Genomic DNA, 15,079 nt, shown 5'->3' with positions numbered 1-15,079 from the left:
CCCCGGCCGGCTCCTCCCCCAGCCGCCCCGCCACCGCCTCCTTCCGGTGCCCCTTCCCGGCTGCAGCTGGCCGCCTGCGCCTGTGGGGTGTTAGTTCCGGGCCCAGCTTGGGCTGGTGGGGTAGGTCGGGAGAGGGCGCGGTCTCACAGCCTTTGCGCAGATTGCGGGGCACCAGGTGGGGGCCCAGGCGACGCCGAACGCGGGCAGAGCGGAAACCGCGCAGCCCCGCTGGACCTCGCTGATTGCAGGCTGCACCGGTGGGTTCGCGACCTTGAACAGGTGACTCCAATAGCTCCAGGAGGGCAGCGCGCCCTTGGCGGAACTGCCAGATAAGCCGAGCTTGAGGCTGCCCTAGCCCAGTGGGCAATCGTGAAATGCAGAGGCACCTTTGCCTCTCAGATAGCATCTTTCATAGTAGGATGGGGAATAAACACCGTTTCCTTACAGGAGAATCAGCCTGTAAGAGCAGAATGCCCCAAATCGGCATTGCCATAAAAACGGAGTAGGTGACTTCGCAACCTGCAATAATAGGATTGAGTTTATTCAAGCTGTATTATTTGTTCATGTGAAACACATTTATTGACTGGCACGCAGAGAAAGCTGTAAAAAAAACTTTGTAAGATTACATAAAATCAAGAGAAAAGTCTGGAAATACATAAAAGTTTATTAAGGAAAGGAAGGTCTGAGACCAAACAAGAAAAGCACACACACACAGACACACTCAGCAATACTTTGCCCCAACATGTGTTTAGTTATTACACCAAGTGGAGTTTTTTAGGTCCTGTCTGTCCCTGACGCTCTGATAAAAAATATTGAGACTAGCAAGAGAACAGAGAAAATTCAGAAGAATAATCAAGGAAACAAAGGTCTAGTTTTAAAAGCCTTGGTCAACTTCACACAAAATTAATTTTAACATTACTTAATACATTTTTTGGCATCTATTATCTGTGTTCTTTTCAGTCCCTGGTGACATAACGTACCTTAATGTTGCATTTTAACTTTGAATCTGTGAATCCCGTATGTGTTCTTAAGAGTCAGATAAATACTAGATTTTCTCTTTTACTCATTGTTTATAACCAGAGAAAGAGCAGAAGATGCTGAACATGAGGAGAGGAAGGCTGTGCCTTCACCTTTGATGACACAGAAAACAGTGGCCATAATAAGAAAAAATGTGAAGGACACACTGTTGGATCAATGAGTTGACACAAAGTTACAGCACAACCTGAGTTGTAGCCCAAGCTAATGATGAATCTAAAAACCGTATTTCAGTCAAATTAGTCATGAAATGTTTGCCTTCTAATCGGCCAGGCAAAAAGGAGGCCATAAATTTTAAATTTTCTACTAAATGGATATTCTCCTAAATGAATAAATCTATACAGATTTACTTCTCAATAAGGATTATAAAAATGGATCACGAAAGAATGCAAAAGCAAAAGTAATTAAATTTCAAGTCCAGTAAGGTACAGTCTGTATATGTATGGCGTGACATTTATAGGAGAACATACCACAGTAGATACTCCTGAAGCAATGGCTTCTGAACAAGTTACAAAGATGATTCAGATAAAAGCTTTTCTGCTAGAGGAGATCTTTAAAGTCAGTAAGTCTGACTTACTTTGAAAGCACATGTCCCCAAAACTTTTATTTGTCAGAAGTTTGGTTTATTTTCCCCTCTCTCACTCCCTATTTTCTATAACACCGTGACTTTCCTTGCCAACTGTGAAGCAGTATTTGTGGCATGCCACCTCCAAGCTTAGCAGGGAATAACTATATTTGAAATATAAAAAGTGTTGTCTCAAATCATTGATAGAAGAATACATTCATTCATTCATTCATTCATTCATTCAACAGATACTTAGCACTTGCTATGTAGTAGGTGATAAGGCTATAATGGTGACTGAGACAATATAGCTTCTGCCTTCATGGAGCTGAGTGGAGGAATTCAGTAAAAGCTATAGATGTAAATGGCAAAAACGACTAAATCAAAAAACCCGAAAGACAAAAATACTAAAGACTTTTATAATGGATGGTTCGATTTCTACAAAAACAGCAAGACTTTACATCCTTTGAAAATGTGAAGCTCTTAAATATGCACTGTCTGACAAATGTTCAGTTGCTGCAGGGATGGTTATGCTGTAGTCACTTAAAATTCATATAGCTTCATATTGTTGAAACTGGAAAGATCAATCCACCTAAGGATGTGAAACCTGGTAGCGTATTAGTAGAGATATGAGAAATTCTCTTAGACATATTGTTGTGGGTGATAGAAGTCTGTTTCTTATTGGCTCTACAAGACTTTGTGGATAATTGCCACCGAGACAGAGGGAGAAAGTCACCAAGAAAAATAACAATAAGGCCAAGAAAGAAAAAGACAGGGAATAGTAACATAAGGTTGTTAAAAATGTAGTACTTTCGGCCAGGCATGGTGGCTTAGGCCTGTAATCGCAGCACTTTGGGAGACCGAGGCGGGCACATCACCTGAAATCAGGAGTTCAAGACCAGCCTGGCCAACATGGCAAAACCCCATCTCTACTAAAAATACAAAAATCAGCCAGACATGGTGGTGCACCCCTGTAGTCCCAGCTACTTGGGACGCTGAGACAGAAGAATCACTTGAACCCAGGAGGCGAAGGTTGCAGTGAGCCAAGATTGCGCCACTGCACTCCAGCCTGGATGACAAGAGTGAAACTCTCTCTCTCAAAAAAAAAAAAAAAATATATATATATATATACACACACACACACACACACACACACACATATATAAAGTATTGTCACATACTTGCTGATTCATGGAGTATCTATTCAAATATTTGCGAAGAGAAGCTTTTTATGAAAGTAAAGAACTGGGAAATGTAGACCTCAGGTAGGAAAAGAAAACTTGCCATAATAGTTTAGAGTATTTTTAGAGAAATATCTGGTTTGTAAGATTAATATTTTGGTAGGCTTATTTTTTCATAAAATTATAATTATGCATTCCTATTGGTTTTGTTGATACTGTTTTTCTGATATTGAAATTAATGCATTAATAGTGCTCCACCATTAAGTACCTTTGAAATAAAAGCTCTTTAGAGGAGGAATAATCAGCGTAGAACTTGTGAATGTGTTTCATTAAATCAATAATATCAAGCCCATAAAAATACGATTTCTGTCCAGCTTTGAAGTATTGTAAAGTGTCAACAGCATGGGCTTTGGAGCCAGACACACATGGACTGGACTCTTATTCCTGCCCCTTACTAGCTGAATGCTCTTGGGCAAGTTACTGAAATTCTGTGGGCTTCAGTTTTTTCAGCTGTAAAACAGCTGATAATAAAACAGATGTAATATTACCTATTAACCGCATTGTTAAGGATTTCATTTTGTTTCTGTAAAAGCGTGTGTCTAGAGACTAGGCCATGAAAACGTATCCTCCACTGAGATACCTGTATTTACTGCTTTTCCCACAGTATGAAGCCCAGCATTTCTCCTAGTAGCCAAGGAGAACTAGAGAACAGTGGAATTTATGACTCAGGAATCCCACCCCCACTTATTTGAAAGATAAGGTATATAAAGCTGCTGGAAATTTGTGAGTTTTCTAAGACCTAAAGAATCTAGGTCTCCTGCCCTCTAGTGCAACATGCACTCCAGGCTGCTTCATGCCTTTCCCTTGCTGCTTCCATGCACTAAATAAAGTATAGAAATAGGCAGTTACACTTGAAGAATTGAAACCAAAAAGAATAAGTAATTCAGTGTTACAGTGTCTTCAAAGGAATTCATTCAGGAAGACATTTTTAAATATTCATATATTTTGATCCAGTAACCTTTATTTTAGGAGTCTCCCCAATCAAACTAATCAGAGATGCAAACAATCATTTATTTATGAAAATGTTAGGCACCACATTTTTTTAAGTGGTGAGAAATTGTAAACAACAACCTAGACATTCAACAATAGAGAAATGGCTAAATAATGTGACTCTAAGCCTTGAATTTTAATTCAAGTATACAAATCATCTTTTCAAAGAATATTCAATGACATCATATTATATGAAGTGAAAAAAGCACAGGATAAAACACGGTATAAAACATTTAGTAAGATTGTGATTTGTAAAATATTTCTTTTTAAATATGCATGGAAAAGGCTGAAAGATGTTTTCACTTTATTTTTATAGCATACATTCAGTCTTTATACCCAACCAGAAAAAGTATTTTCCCAAAAACATGAAAACTGCCCCCTCCATAGATTACCATTATTAACTTTTTGCTTATATTCTTCTAGACTTATTTCCAAGAAAATATCTATATAATTTTTTACAAAAATAGGAATGTACTAAACATTTTGCAATTCTGCTATTTTGACTTAAAATATAGTGAGCATCTTTTTATTAAAGTAAACTTGGTGCAATGACTCACAACTGTAATCCCAGCACCTTGGGAGGCCAAGGCGGGCAGGTCACGAGATCAGGAGATCAAGACCATCCTGGCTAACAGTGCAACCCCGTCTCTACTAAAAATACAAAATATTAGCCGGGCATGGTGGCGGGCACCTGTAGTCCCAGCTACTCGGGAGGCTGAGGCAGGAGAATGGTGTGAAACCAGGAGGCAGAGCTTGCAGTGAGCCGAAATCGCGCCACTGCACTCCAGTCTGGGCAACAGAGCAAGACTCTGTCTCAAAATAAATAAATAAATAAATAAAAATAAAATAAAATAAAATAAACTTTAACTTTGGATTAGCTTTAGAAGGTAGAATTTCATATTATTTTAATTATATTCTTTTTACTTTCTGTGAACAAGTTAGAACTAACATTAACAGAAATGTTAGTTATACAAATAGGAATCACAGCAATATTATACACCAGTAACTATTTGAATAAATGATAATTACATAATTATTATTCTTGTACAAGGACAAGAATCCTAAGTGAAACACAAAAAAAGTGACTCTAAAAAGAAAGCCTAAAGTGGTACAAGTTATTTTGTGACTTGAAAAAATACTTTTTATTCACCATGACTTTGTTAGCCCAGAATTTTTCACACAAATGATTTACTCATTTTTAATAAACAATATGTCCTTAAAAAGTTCGCTTCTGAGATATGGCATCAAAAGTACAAGCAACAAAGGAAAACATAGATAAGTTGGACTTCATCAGAATTGAAAACTTTTGTGATTCAAAGGACACTATCAAGAAAGTGAAAAGACAGCCCACAAAGTTGGAGAAAATATTTGTAAATTATACATAAGGTACTTGTACAAAAATATATAAAGAACTCTCTTAGAACTAATTAATAAAAAGACAGCCCAATTAAAAAATATGCAAATAATATGATTAGGCATTTCTCCAAACAAGAGATAAAAGTGACCAATAAGTACATGAAAAGATGCTCAACATCAGTAGTCATCAGGGGAATGTAAATCAAAACCACAATGAGATATCATTTCACACCTACATAGGTGATCATAATAAAAAAAGATAATAACAAGGGTTGACGAGGACGTGGAAAAATTGGTTGGAATCCTCATACATTGCTGATGGGAGTGTAAAATGATGTAGCTGCTTTGGAAGACAGTCTGGCGGTTCTTCAGTTAAACATACTGTTACCATATGACCCAGCAATTCCATACCTAGCTATACTCCCAAGAGAAATGAAAACACATATGCACACAAAAGCTTGAACACAAATTTTCATAGCAGCATTATCCAAATCACCAAAAAGTAGAAACAACCAGGCCGGACACAGTGATTCACACCTGTAATCCCAGCACTTTGAGAGGTTAAGGCAGGTAGATCACGAGGTCAGGAGTTCAAGACCAGCCTGGCCAAGATGCTGAAACCCCGTCTCTACTAAAAAAAAATATATATACAAAATATTAGCTGGGCGTGGTGGTGGGCGCCTATAATCCCAGCCACTCAGGAGGTTGAGGCAGAGAATTGCTTGAACCTTGGAGGCAGAGGTTGCAGTGAGCCGAGATTGCACCACTGCACTCCAGCCTGGGTAACAGAGCAAGACTCGTTTAAAAATAAATAAATAAATAAATAAAGTAATAAAGTAGAACCAAAATGTCCCATCTACTAATAAATGCTTAAATACAATGTGTTATATCTGTACAATTGAATATTATTCAGCCATTAAAAATAATGAAGTACTGATACAGCATGTATGGAATTTAGAAACATTATACTAAGCAAATGCCAGGCGCGGTGGCTCACATCTGTAATCCCAGCACTTTGGGAGGGCGAGGCAGGTGAATCACTTGAGGTCAGGACTTGGAGACCAGCCTGGCCAATGTGGTGAAACCTCATCTCTACTAAAAATACAAAAAGTAGCCAGGCGTGGTGGTGGGCACCTGGAATCTCAGCTATGGGGGAGGCTGAGGCAGGAGAATCACTTGAACCTGGGAAGTGGAGGTTGCAGTGAGCCAGGATCACGCCACTGCACTCCAGCCTGGGCAACAGTGAAAAAAAAAAAAAAAAAAAGAAGCCAAAAGGCCACATACTATATTATTCCATTTATATGAAATGTCCAGAATAGGCAATCTATAGAGACAGAACATGGATAACTGGTTATCTAGGACTTGGGGGAGTGTTGCAGGAAAATGGAGAGTGACTGCTAATGCATACAGGACAGGGTTTCATTGTGGAGCAATGAAAATGTTGTAAAGTTGATATAATGATTGCACAATTCTGTGAGTATACTAAAAACCATTAAATTGTATACTTTAAATGGGTGAATTGTATGGTGGTGTGGGTTGATTTGTATCCACTAAAAAGATATGTTGAAGTCCTATCCCTGTACCTTGAATATCACCTTATTTAGAAATGGGATATTTGCAAATGTGATCAAGTTAAGATGAGGCCATACTGTATTAGGGTGGACACCTAAAACCAAGGACTGGTGTCCTCATAAGAAGAGAGAGATTCGGGGCCAGGTGCGATGGCTCAGGCCTGTAATCCCAGCACTTTGGGAGGCTGAGGCAGGCAGATCACGAGGTGAGGAGATGGAGACCATCCTGGCTAACATGGTGAAACCCCATCTCTACTAAAAATACAAAAACTTAGCCGGGCTTGGTGGCGGGCGCCTGTAGTCCCAGCTACTTGGGAGGCTGAAGCAGGAGAATGGCGTGAACCCGGGAGGCGGAGCTTGCAGTGAGCTGAGATGGCGCCACTGCACTCCAGCCTGGGCGACAGAGCGAGACTCTGGCTTAAAAAAAGAGAAGAGAGAGATTTGAAGACACGGAGGAGACACAGGGAAGAAGGCCATGTGATGACAGAGACAGTAAAGCAATTTAGTTAGCGAGCCACGGAACACCAAGGAGTGCTGACAACCACCAGGACATAGAAAGGAGGGAAAAGATTCTTCCCCAGAGCCTTCAGGGGCGTCCCCTTGCCGACATCTTGATTTTGGATGGCCAGTCTTCCAGCACTGTGAGAAAATAAATATTTTCAATAAAATAAAACAATATTCTGTAAATTATGTAAATGTAAAATAAAAATTCTGTAAATATTCAATAAAATAAAACAATATTCAATAAAACAAATTCTGTTGTTGTAATCCACCCAGTTTGTGGTAATTTGTAGCCATATTAAACTAATATATATGGTGTGATACAGTATGTGAATTATATACTAATAAAACTTTCTTTTAAGGGCTCTGGGTTTATTTTTGTTTTTAAGTGGAAATGTGTACACTCATGGCAGAGAGCGTTGGAAGTCTAGAAGGCAAAAGGCGAAAAGGAGGCTCTATTCATGCCGACTTCTGCCGGGCAGAAGCAGGAGTGAGGGGAAGGCATAGACCAGAGCCCTTACTGGGGTTCTGCAGCAAATGCAAGGCAGAGCAGGGGAAACAGTTTAGGATTTGACTAGTTTGAATAATTCCAATAGGCTTTGGGCTATAGAGGTGATCTCTAGTTGCCTGATACCTGGCCTTGTGATGATTTAGGGCAGGGCAAACAGTGGCTTGGTATGTGAGAATTAGATAAGAAGGTATGTGGAGCCACAACCTTGATCAGGTGGTCTGCACATGAGTTCCCAGGACGCCGACTTACAGAACAGAGGTAAATATGATTTGGTCCTGTGATAAGTGGATACCAAATAGACATACAGAATCTTTAAAAATGCAGTTAAAACTGATAGCCTGATACCATTTACCTTCAGACTGAGTCCCCTACCTACCCAAGTACATTGCCTGACAAGTTAACAGCTGAATACTATTCCCTGATTGGTGCTTTGGCCCTGGGAACTAAACTTTGGTTCCTTCTCTATCCAGTCATTCTCTCTCCCTTTAGACTCTCTAAAACTCTGCATCCCACCCAACTGCCTATCCATCCCAACAGGTCTGATCACCTATTCAGTGAAAGATTAAAACAAAATTTAGCAGCTCCCAGCTGCCCCCAAGATACAATGTTCTTTGTAAATTGTTTACATTTTATTTTTGAGTAGCTAATGGAATACAGTTGCTATACGGAAGGAAAAGTATCCCCTCACTCTTGTCCTCAGTTCCCTTCCTCCAAGTTAACAAGTATTAACTATCTTTGGTGGGACTTCCCATAGATTTTATGCACATAGAACATATATTCTCCCACCACCATCACCATTTTTTAAAAATTTTTAGTTGTTTATTTATTTATTGAGAGAGAGTCTCGCTCTGTCACCCAGGCTGGAGTGCAGTGGCGCAATCTCGGCTCACTGCGAGCTCCGCCTCCGGGGTTCATGCCATTCTCCTGCCTCAACCTCCCGAGTTGCTGGGACTACAGGTGCCCACCACCACACCCAGCTAATTTTTGTATTTTCAGTAGAGACGGGGTTTCACCATTTTAGCCAGGATGGGCTCGATCTCCTGACTTCATGATCCGCCCGCCTCGGCCTCCCAAAGTGCTGGGATTACAGGCATGAGCCACCGCGCCCGGCCCACCATCACCGTTTTTTTAATCCAGATGTGTTAACATACAAACACTGCTCCATCTTGCTTTTTTCTCCTAACGGTATATCTTTGCAATCAACCATATACCATTATACAAGGAGCTTCCTCATTCTTTCAAACAAGCATAGTATTGCATTTAAATGTATCATAAATTATTTAATGGACACAAGGTAAGTTATTCAGGAAATGAATACCCTGAAAGCCCTGACTTGATCTCTAGGCAATCTATGCATGTAACAAAATTTTACTTGGAACTTATAAACTTATACAAAAAAATAAAGGTACCATAATTTAACCAGTCCTCTAGTGAAAAATATTAAGGATATTTCCAACCTTTTGCCTTACAGTGATGCAATTAATAACCTTATTCATACATCATTTTGCACATTTATGAATATATCTGTAGGAGGAAACCTTCAAAGCAGTATTACTGAATCAACTATGCTTTTGATAGGTGTTTCCAAATTGATTTCCGTAGAAGTAACCACATTTAAACGCCCATCAGCAATATATGCAACCTATTTATCCTCCCCATCATTAACACAGCATGTGTAGCAAGTGCTGCCATGCCCAGCTCTCATTCCTCAGACCTGTCAGTGTGTTTCTGTGACTTCCAACTGTCAATATCTGCTCAGTCTCTGTGCCTGAGAGTCCCATCTCTGTGCCTGAGAGTCCCCTTCCCAACTGAACAAGGAGTCTTATGGGATTATAGGAAGATCAAAAGCACAGAAAATGAACACCAGTACCCTCAACCCCCCCCACCCACCACCACCACCATACACACAAGGCACAAGGAGCAGCATTTATCCCTGACTTTTCAGCTCCATCATCCCTCTAGTGGGATAATTCTGAGGTTTGTACGTTACATTACCTCCTAGGGTTTTTTCCACAAGGTAGCTGGTAAATAAAGTACCTTCATTGGCTGCCTTACCTTTTCTATGGTACTTCCCTACTTCTCTTTCCAGTATCCCCTCCCAGCTGCCCCATCTGAATTGCCCTCCTAGGATTCTTTTTATTTGTGATTAGTATCAGGCAGCAAAAGTAGAGGTCAGCAACGTTTACCTTCCAAAGATAATTGAGCTCCTTATTTGATCTGAGTGTTCCTACATCTGTTTCATCTTCTTCATAATGTTGATATTTTTCGGGCTATTGGAAACTAGTCTCTTTAAAACCATGCAACATTAATTAAAGCTTTAAAGCAGATGTCTGTGCCAGAAAAAATTCAGCAAATTACTTTTAAAATAAGAATTTTTCCCTTAATCTCAGCAGGAATCCTGAGAGCATGCATATTATTCATGTAGGTTGGCACTGAAATTATCTTGGGGCCATGGAGAAGAAAGGAAAATAAACAACATGTTGATTTTCATAGGAAATTTTAAAAGATGTATACTTTTAAAGGCTTCGTAATGTTTCTTTCAAAATGTCTAACAATTAATAAGTAAAACAACGTGGGAGAAAAAGACTAAATGGAACTTCACTTAAATGTTAAATGTTTCACTATTGAGGCAAATTATTTTTTTCTAAGAGAGACAGTTACCTTCAGATGCAGATAAGCAAAACCACTAGCTAATAAGTCAGCTTCTTAGAGCTTTAGTTTTATTTCCTCTGAAATGAGACTATAACTCATAGGGGTGTTTTGATGATTAAATGAGCTAATAGATGTAAAGTACTTAGCACATTGCCTGTCCTAATACTCAGTAATTGGTCCTTATTCTTACAAAAACAGTTTCCACTCATGTGCCATTATCTACTCTAAAAGTAGCCAGGGAAGAATACATCGCATGGAAGGATTAGGACAGCCTAGGGAAAGGAAGTAGGGCACTACATAAAGGATTCATAAGACAAAACCCCCACATCTCAGGATGGCACAAATCAAGAAGACAGCATAGTCTCTTTCCCCATGCTTTGCATTGCTTGGGCTACCCAGACTTCTATAAACGTGTACAGGGGGCATCACAGAAGTTACTACATAGAAGGGTAGTCTGGCTTAATGCAAATGCTAGAGTAGACACATTTTCTCTAAGCTCATTGCTTTTGCTATGCCTACCTGACACTATAACTATTAATGTTACCAATTCTTAAAACATGATTTAGAGTTGCAGCAACAATGCCTCTTCTTCAGAGCTGCCTGTGCAATAGTTGTTTATTTGTTTAAAGCAAGATTTGCAGGTAGGAGGTAGAGGGCAGGCAATGAGAGTTGGTATAGAGAGGATGTACTGGACATATCATGGTGTCTACAATGGCAGAGTAGAAAAAGAACAGGACAAAGAACCAGGCAGGCAGAGTTCTAATTCTAGCTCTTCCAGTGACAGTTTGTGAACTTGGGCAATTTGTCTGTGAACAGTCCCCCAGTAAACTGTCAGTAAGTGCTATCAACTCTACCTCGAAAGCATATCCCAATTCTGGCCACTTCTCTCTCCATCGAAGCCAGGCCACTGTTTCCTCTCTACAGCAACAGCCTCCTATGGATTTCTTGCTTCCCTGCTGACCCCACTACAATTTCTCTTAGACACTGAAGCAGAGGGATAGTTAAGAATTTAAAATATGATATAATCTCCTGCTCAGGTCTCCTAATGATTCTCTACCTCACTTAGAAAAAACAAGTTCATACTATAGTGCTTAAGATGATGTTCATGATATAAACCCTCCCCTAACTCCTACCACTGTTTCCTCATTGTGGCTGACAGCCCGTAACGTGGTTCCCATGATCCCCACCTCCAGGTATTCATCCCAGGATAATTCCTTTCCCTTGAGTGGGCAGGACCTGGACATGTTTTTAACCAACAGAATACAGCCAGGGTGATGGGCCATCACCTCTCTGATAACCTTACACAAGACTATAACCTCTCTTGCTGGGAAACTCTCTCTCTCTCGTTGGTGTTGAGGAAGCAAGCAGCCATGAGGGGAAGGCCCCCACAGCAAGGAACTGAGGGCAGCTTCCAGCCAACAGCCAGCAAGAGGTTGAGGCCCTCCAGCCAAGAGCCTGCAAAAAATTGAATTCTGCCAAAAACTACTTGAGCTTGGAAGCAGATTCACAGATGAGCCTCCCATGAGAACCCTACCTTGGCCAATACCCTGATTGCAGCTTTGCAGAGGACCCAGCTAAACTGTGCCAGGCTGCTACATTTGTGGTAATATTGTTATATAACAACAGATAACCAATACACTTCTCTCCCATTACACTCCTTCTCATCCCTACACTGGACCTTCTTACTGCTTTCCCATGTGTCAAGGCTATTCCCTCCTCAGGGCCATTGCACTTACCTGTCCTCTGCCTAGGAGGCTTTTAACCCAGCTCTTTACCTAGCTGACCTTTTCTTGTCATTCAAGATCTTAGCTCTAGTGTTTATTCTTATCTAACTAATCTAAATAGCCATTCTGACACTAGCACATCACAATATTTTCATTCTCTGCATAGGACTATTACCCCCCAAAAAAGTCTTTGTTCTGTTTCTTTAGAAAGTGAGCTATTTGAGAGCAAGGACCTTGTCTATCTTGTTTCCTACTATGTGCCTAGAAGCTAAAATAGTAGCTGGTACTATAGTAACATTCAATAAATACTTGTTAATTATCATTGAATGAATATTGGGCAGTATTTAAGCTCCTTCCCGTGCTCAAATAATCTCAGGTCCATAGTCTCAGGTCACGTATGTCCCAAGGGGACATATGCAAAGATGTGCATTGTAACAATATTTATGGTACAGTAAATAGAAGATAATCTTGGTGTCCATCACTGGAAGAGTAGATTAGCAATAGATCAGATTTGCACATTGCAGCATGGCTGAACTTAAAGCATAATGCCCAAGACTAAGATGTATATGGTGCACATTTTTGTAAAACAAAAATCCACATGCATACAAAGATACCTGTTTTGTAAGAACTATATAAAGAAGCAAGCAAAAAACCACATTAAAAAGACTAGAATGTTTGCCTATAGGAGAGGAAGGAGACGCAAGTGGGAAATGGGATTAATAGGGAATAACTAAAACAAGAGAAGGACCTTGCTTAGTCTAATGATGATAATGTGCTAGGAATCGAGCTGTGTGATTAATTCAATATTTTCATCAGAGAGCCAAAATTAAGGCAAAGCAACATTGTGTGATTCAGAGATCATAGGCAATATCCAAAGGTGTCATCAGCTTAAAGATTAAAAAAAGTTGGATTAAATACTGGAACGTGACCTGCACTGGGAGTCTCACATCATTCTTCACTCCTACCCTTCCCTCGCGTCCTTATGGAACTGAGGGCCTGGGGGCTTCCAAATTTTCTCTCAGTTTAGTCTCCACCCATCTTAGGTTTCCATTATGATTAGACTTAAGCTTAATTTTCTTGACACTGCTTCTTCACAGCTGTGCTCTTGCCATGCTCTTGCAGGACGTATACAATGTATGGTTATCTCTCTTTTTGTGATGTTAGACCTATTAAGGACCAGTGCCACCAGTCTTTATGTCAATGCCTCTCTAGTCATTTTGCTTATCTGAGGCTAATTTTCTACTTCATTCCTCTGGAAGAGTTCGTGGGAGCAATATTCCCTGAGATCCTAAATGTCTATAACAATTTATCTGTAGACTTTAGGCTTGAAAGTCAACTAAGCACAATATATAATTTCTTGGCTCATATTATCATTGCTAACACATATCTTTCAGACTTTTATGTTACAGCTTATACCTTTCTACACTGGAATGTTCTTTCCACTCATCACCTGTCAAACTCTATTCATCCACTTATACCCCGTTGTGGCTTTCTACTACTATGACACATTTCCTATCTCCTCCTGACAGGGTTAAGTTCTACTTTCACAAGTCTTCTTATGCAGCTTTATATATTTCTCTATGGTATTAATCCATATTATATAGCTACAATTCGTTAAGCACTTACTAGGAAGTTCGCCTAGTTTTCTAGGCAAACAAAATCTCATCTAATCTTGTTTTCTAGGCAAACAAATGAAATACATCAGTGTCACTTTTTTCTCTGGAGACAACATTTAATTTTGAATCACTCTATCATCCCTAAACTCTAGCCCAGTTGTCTATATCTCAGTACATTTAAGTTCTTCAGGTATAGTAGGAATATCATTTTTCTGGACCTACCTCTCCCAAAGCTTTCTAACCTGCACCAATCTGGACTGCTGGCTCTCTAGCGCTGCTGCCTAGCCATTGTCTGAGATCTACCTTCACCCTCATCCTGGGGGTTCCCGTTGTCTCTTTTTTTTTTGTAATAAATTTCCCACTTTCTAGATCTTAAGTTAATCCTTTGAGTTTCTTTTTTTGTAGCTTTCTGAAAAAAGGAAGATTGAGGTAAAATATTAGAGATCAAAACTTGCCCTATCCTCACATGTGATTTGTTTATAATTCCAAGTTAGAAATCATTTTTTTTCCTCTGACAATTTTAAAGACATTGTTCTATCGTCTCACAGTTTCCAGTGTCACCTTTGAGTAGCCAATGCCATTATGATTCTAAATCCTCGGGAAGCCTTTATGATCTTCTTTTTGTCCCCAGGATTCTGAAATTTCAAGATGAGGTACCTTGGTGCACTCAGTGGGCCCTATCAATCAGAAACTCAATTCTGAGAATTTTTTAAAAATTATTTCTCTGGTAACTTCTTATCCTCTATTTCTTTCACTCTCTCTCGCTCTTCTCGTCTCTGTCTCTCATCTGTCTCTCTCTCTATATATAGACTTAATATATATAATATATAAATACTTAATATATATTATATTAAAATACTTTATATATGGTATTGAATTATATATAGTGTTTTTTATATATATATATAACTCCTGTTATTCAGATTTTACATCTCCTGAACTGAATGCTGATTTTCTAATTTTCTTATATTGCCCTTCTATTTTCCATCTCTTTATCTTTTTGTGATAAAGATACTTTCTGAGAGATATTTCCTCATCATTAATTTTTAACCCTACATTTTTAAAAGTTTTTCAGTCATTTTTATATTTCTTAAAGCGCAATCATGAAAATACCAAATGCCAGCACGTAGTACAACGCCTGACATGTGGGAATAAGTGCTTAGTGCACAATTTTTGAAAAAACAAATGGACTTCAATCCCCAACCTGCCATTCTAACTTTAGAGATTAAAACAGCTGACAACAGGCCTCATTAATTTTCTATTGCCTTTTTGTGCTTAGAAATAATTACTACTAGTTCAGTTTTAAAAGTACTTTTTTTT

At 39.3% G+C, this 15,079-nt stretch overlaps 1 long non-coding RNA gene across 1 annotated transcript in view; it reads left to right on the top strand.

Annotated features, from left to right (window-relative positions):
- The first annotated feature begins 79 nt into the window (after window positions 1-79).
- The window catches only part of LOC105539347, a 20,934-nt gene continuing 5,934 nt past the window's right edge, over window positions 80-15,079 (top strand). The window contains exon 1 of the long non-coding RNA XR_001006036.1: window positions 80-279. This is a non-coding gene — a long non-coding RNA (uncharacterized LOC105539347). The remainder of the gene's footprint in view (window positions 280-15,079) is intronic.

Source organism: Mandrillus leucophaeus, unplaced genomic scaffold, assembly GCF_000951045.1.
Source record: "Mandrillus leucophaeus isolate KB7577 unplaced genomic scaffold, Mleu.le_1.0 Scaffold203, whole genome shotgun sequence".
NCBI classification, from domain to species: Eukaryota; Metazoa; Chordata; class Mammalia; order Primates; family Cercopithecidae; genus Mandrillus; species Mandrillus leucophaeus.
Note: the sequence above shows the minus strand (reverse complement) of the source record. Positions and strands in the feature narration are given on the sequence as shown.